This window comes from Malus sylvestris, chromosome 8, assembly GCF_916048215.2.
Source record: "Malus sylvestris chromosome 8, drMalSylv7.2, whole genome shotgun sequence".
NCBI classification, from domain to species: domain Eukaryota; kingdom Viridiplantae; phylum Streptophyta; class Magnoliopsida; order Rosales; family Rosaceae; genus Malus; species Malus sylvestris.
This window is the reverse complement of record NC_062267.1, coordinates 21,173,703-21,179,986: the sequence shown is the minus strand read 5'-3', so window position 1 is coordinate 21,179,986 and position 6,284 is coordinate 21,173,703. Positions and strand designations below refer to the sequence as shown.

The 6,284-nt window shown below is 35.4% G+C and overlaps 1 long non-coding RNA gene across 1 annotated transcript; it reads right to left on the bottom strand.

Annotated features, from left to right (window-relative positions):
- Positions 1-5,217: 5,217 nt before the first annotated feature.
- LOC126631690 (uncharacterized) lies at positions 5,218-5,785 on the bottom strand. The gene is made up of 3 exons (XR_007626435.1): positions 5,714-5,785; positions 5,447-5,617; positions 5,218-5,313 (listed from the first exon to the last, which is right to left on the bottom strand). It is a non-coding gene; the product is annotated as an uncharacterized LOC126631690 (long non-coding RNA).
- Positions 5,786-6,284: the final 499 nt, after the last annotated feature.

Here is a 6,284-nt window from a genome sequence, read left to right as displayed (position 1 = left end):
GACAAAGTTATAGACGTTGAAAGGTTGCCCAGAAATTCCGGCGAGTTACCAGTTTTCCCGCGGACAGCCATCTTTCAGACAATTTTCCGGCCACCATTTGGACTCCAAGTTGGTATAATCTTGTTCTACATTTCTCTAGCTTTGATTTGATATATTATGGGTTGAATTTGGTTGAGAAACAAGTGAGATATGGAGTTCCAAAGATCGCCCAGGGAATCTGCAAAAACTGTAGAATCAGGCAAAGTCCCATTAAGGTCCACCACTTGATTAGAATAGTAATCAACGATCCGACCGTTGGATTGTCACCAAACTTTAATACATTATAGTACGTAATATGTGAGGACCATAGAAACTTACAGATCATGAATCCGACATACGGATCTTCCCGAATTAGATGTGTAAGTTTATAAAATAAATATTAACTGCCACTTGGTTTTGGGAAATTGACGGAGATCCGACCGTTGGATCACTATGAAATTTTAGTATGTTATTCTAGAAGCATAATTTGTACCTTTGGAAGTTACGGATTGAAAATCTAATATGCGGATCTTCTGGATCGAGTTATACAGGGTTGTAGAACCTACTGTCGATCTTTGATCGACGATTGACTTATGGTCAATGGGTCTCAAACTATTTTAGAATATCCTTGAGGATGTGTTTTATGTGAATTACGTATTCTATTGATGAGGATTCTGAGATGTGGTTGATAATTTGCCGCATGCGCCAATCGTCGGGACGCCCCGATGGTTGTGCTAGGAAGTTGTAGCATGGACTCCAGGTGAGTGGATCTTTCCTTGCTCATCTTATGTTTCATGATTGATAATTCTATAAATGCTTTTAAATAAAACTGAGAAACTTATGCCATGACATATATATATATATATATATATATATATATATGTTATAAAATACTATGAGATGGTTGAGTTAGATTTCATCGTGATCTATCCATATGCGTATTACTATAAATGATTATTGTGAACTACGAATGGCTTGATCCCTGTTTAGGGTACGTAGATAGTCTAATGAGGTGTTAGATGCAGCCATATAAGAAATGAGATTAAATAACCGAGACCATAGCCTTGTTTAAGGAATTGAGCAATATGTGTAGGCTTTTGGTTTTAAGTATATATGTATACACTTGATATTTTCCCATAAATATGTTTAAATGAGATTATGCCTTGAATGCCATGCATATAAGTTTATAATTCGTATATGGTATTGATGCATTATATATAATTGTGTTGCTGTGGACGCTCTGAAGTGCAAAGGTTGATGTAGGAGATTCAAGTAAGTTCAGGTAAGTTTAAGTAAATTTAAGTAAGTATACGGTATTAGCATGATTGATGAGATATGTGATGAGATATGTGATGAGATATAGATATGCCGTATAAGTCACTAGAAGTGACTCCGACTTATATGCTAGCCATGATTGATGAGATATGTGATGAGGTATGAATATGCGTATATGTCACTAGAAGTGACTCCAACTTATATGCTAGCCATGATTGATGAGATATGTGATGAGATATGAATATGTCGTATAGGTCACTAGAAGTGACTCCGACTTATATGCTAGCCATGATTGATGAGATATGTGATGAGATATGGATATGCCGTATAAGTCACTAGAAGTGACTCCGACTTATATGCTAGCCATGATTGATGAGATATGTGATGAGGTATGAATATGTGTATATGTCACTAGAAGTGACTCCAACTTATATGCTAGCCATGATTGATGAGATATGTGATGAGATATGAATATGTCGTATAGGTCACTAGAAGTGACTCCAACTTATATGCTAGCCATGATTGATGAGATATGAATATGTCGTATAGGTCATTAGAGGTGACTCCGACTTATATGCTAGCCATGATTGATGAGATATGTGATGAGATATGAATATGTCGTATAGGTTACTAGAAGTGACTCCAACTCATATGCTAGTCATGATTGATGAGATCTATGATGAGATATGAATATGTCGTATAGGTCACTAGAGGTGATTCCGACTTGCGTACTATTATGAGATATTAATCGCATGATTATTTGATATTATTGTTGAGATGCTGTGTTGTGATACATTATGATTTCTTTGGAAATTATACAGGTGTTGTAACGAGGGATTACATGTGTTATATGTTTTCTATTAGTAATTTACTTACATGGCCACTCACCCTTGTCTTGTCTTCACCCTCCAGGTATTATTAGCTGAGTTTTATTATCACCAAAGACTCGCGGCGATTCTTAGTATCAGAGACTATTTCGAGGGTACGATTCTTATATCATTTTTCTGTATTTGCTTATGCTCTAACATCATGTGTGAAGTGAGTTCATTCCTATTCACCAGTGCACTCTGGTATTTAGGCACTCTTAGGTTTAAATTTATTCACAATTTTCCACACCATCACACTTTATGGCTTCGTCACCTTCCAGGTGTCGGCTAACATAGCTTGATTCGAAGTCCTAGTGGACATTCCGGGTCGGGGTGTGTCAAAATCAGTTTAGCTTAGTCTATTATAAGCCAGTCCAACTTAGTTCCTGAAGCTTGTCTAGTCCGAGATAGTTCGTTTCAACAAACGCACCCTAATGGTATTCAAAGTTTGATCAAAGTCGCTTAACTTTGTACACCTCATTATATCACTATTAATATTTATATTTTTATAGTTTTAACATTAATTGTTTGATATTTTATGAGATTTATAATCCTATAAATTTAATATCCCTCATTATAATACTTCTAGAAACGGCTACAATAAAAAAAAATCAAACATTTTGATTGAATAAATGGATAAAAACTATGTAACAATAAGAAATAATAAATGGCAAAAAATTGTATCCATAGTGTAAAAAAAAATCGGTACATTTCATATATAACAAAGTGGTACATTAATAAAGAAGAATAGGTACATTATAAATAAATTAGAATACAAATAAAAGATTAAAAAATTATGAGTACAGATGAAATTTTAAAAAATATGAGCGCAAAAACAAATTAATACATAGGTACAAATTAAAACTAAAAAGTAAATACTAACAATTCAAAAAAAGGTTGCAAATTAAAAGTTGGTACAAACTAAAAATATAAAACAAAGTTTAGCCATAAAACATAAATATACCATATGTAATTTTTCTATCATTGATTAATTATAAAATGTTACGTGACGGTAAACACATGAGCACAAATACAAATAAAACTTAAAAAAATATGGGCACAAAAAGAAATTAATATATGGGTACAAATTAAAACTGAAAAGAAAATTGGTACAAATTTAAAAAAGGTTTGCAAATTAAAAATGGGTACAAACTAAAAATAAAAAATATATGATAAAAAATTTAGCCATAAATATAAATATACTAATTGTAACATTTTTAACACTAAATCAATATATTTAGAAATAAAAAATATTTTATTATTGAAATAATTAATGATGTTATTAATACCCAAGAACCTTGATAAAAAATTGAAAAGGAATAAGATTTTCTGTCACATCCCGGTCGGGGGTGGATCACTTCCCGGCCCCACTCCACCACCATAGCACGATATTGTCCGCTTTGGGCTTACCATTCCCTCACGGTTTTGTTTTTGGGATATCAAACTGACACACCCCGATCCTAGAATCAAGGCGTGCTGGCCGTCACGTGAGCGTGACGTAACCAAAAGTGTGACGCAGAAGTAAAAGATAAAAGAATTATGAAGGAATAAAAACCAACTACAAGCAATAATAACCAACTAGCATACTAGAGTGAATTTAAGTGTGAAACACACATATTCAGAGCATAAGTACTAGGTGCAGTCAAGTAGGACTATAACTAAAATTACAACACCCGCAGGTGAGTCCTACATTTAAGGAGTCTATCAGAACGCTGTGGGAATCCTCGTGGGCCACCAACGCTGCTAACTAGAATCTGAAGGGGCGCAAAACAAAATTGAGTGGGTCAGTAAAACAAAGCTTTTCGAAAACATTTCAATTAATAACATTTCTAACCCCTCGCTGTAAAACCTGTATACTTTCCCATAAAATAATATAATATGCATAAAATCTTCATATATCTCAAATCACAAATATTTATAAAAAACCAGGAAGTATGCCACGGTATAAGCGTCAATAACAAGATAAGGATGCATCAATATAACATGTGAAATAATGAATCAACCGGAGACCCTGTAGTTGGTCCTGTACGGTTAATTTTATAGCTCAATATTCAACCAACCGGAGTCACCACAGTGACCTGTACGGCGTTACTCTGCACATAAATCGGAACTACCTAAAGTAGTCTGTATGATAAAAATGGTGTAAGAATACGCTCTAGTGCTTCTCTGATCAACAGCTGTATAATAATCTAAGATCACCTATAAGTCAGAACCACCTCTAATGGTCTGTACGACATGTCGGAACCCTTTAATGGTCTGTACGACATGCACCTACTTGGATCCAAGGTGAGCATGTGGTGCGGGGTGAATAATATAAGCACTAACACTAGGGGTGCAGGTTATGAGCTCTCAACACAATTCACATCATCAATATGCCATATGAACAACAGAAAACTCACCTGATATTCACTTGTGCGTCCACAGCACCATTTCACATATATGCATCAAATACCAATTCATATATTTCATATAATATGCATGCATGGCATTTTAAAACATACTTTTATTTAAATTCAATTTCTGGGAAAAAATCAATAGTATATAAATAAATACAGAAAATACTGCTCACTCACTGGTAAGTCGAAGGGTCGTAACCCCCGTGACGCCCTTGAACACGCTCGTCCTCGGGATAGGTCTCACCTATATGCGAAACAACTATAAAAAAGTTATTTAAAGCATACAACCAACAATACGTAATAACTTCTCATACGATGCACAATTTGGGTATATGAATATACCACAATGACCTACTCGACGGCACGGACGTCGAGGTATTTTTAGAAAAAAATTTCGATGCTGCACGCGCCCCCACGTGCCGGAAGGGGCACGGACGCACGCGCCCCCATGCGCGTCATCTTCTTCCTCCAGTCGTCGGACTGGTTTCGCCGGCGTCGGAAAACTGGAGATTTTTCAATCTCCTTGTTCTCCGTGAATTCTCAACCATTTTTTACGCATTTTATATCAAAATGAAGCCCTAAGCATGTAGAATCACGCTATACTACTTTAAGGTTAAAAAACATACGAAATCTCACCAAAGAAAATCCAAGAAAACCGGCCAACTTCGAACCCTACGATCTCGACGTCCAAAACCTTCAAACTAAGTACTCCGAGCTTCCTTGGGACCTCACTAAGCTCCCTGTAAGCTTAGAATTCCCTGAAAATCAACATTTCACGTGTGTATGAACAGTGACATCAAACTAGGTTCGGATTTCACGTGATTTCGAGGGTTTCCAGTTCTAAAAATGGTACCATTCAACTCAGGAGGTTGCAAGGATGAAGAAACTCACCTTTTTTACGTCGATCCGTGAAGATTTGAGGGTTTGGTGCCTTGTCCGTAAGGTTTCGAGAGGAAGAGAGAGAGAAACTGAGAGGGAAGAGAGAGAGAGAGAGAGCACGGGGAGGTGCTTGTCCCGTGTGTGTGTGTGTGGTCCACCCAAAACAAACCATACTTTAATTCCCTAACCACACAAATTGTAAACCAATTTTTAATCCCCTTAATTTATTTCCAAGAATTTAGGAGAGTATGAACTAATCAAATAACATGTCACACGTACCTTATCAACCGTTAAGGGCAATTCCGTCATTTCACATCCCCGATAAATAAATTTCAGGACGGGCTGTGACATTTTAATCAATGGAGTAGCAAAAGGAGGGATGAGAACCTAAATTTTTCAATAAAAACAAAAAAAAACAAATGAAATTTTCTAATGTATTGAGTGATCATTAGAAAATTCAGAACAAAAAGGAAAAAATCCTTGGAATTCAACAAAGGAATAAAATTAATAGTTCTGCTCATTTCCTAAACGAAAGAGTAATCCTTGAATTTGAAAATTACAAAGAAAAAAAAAGCTATAGTATTTCGCATTGATTTATCTAAAGATTTATTCCAATGGACAAGAAATGGAACCTCTAAAGGGAATAAAAAAATGTTTAAAAAAATTGCTTGGAAGGATCTCCGCATAAATTGGTCAGTTTGATCATTTCTTCACTTTGTGCTTCATTTTTTGCCTTCTCTTTTTCTTTTCTCTTCATCTTCATGTTTTTTCTTCTCCTTTTCTTGTTTCTTTTCATGTCCTCTTTTTCCTGCCTCTTAATCTCCTTCTTTTTGGCTTTTTTTTTTATCTC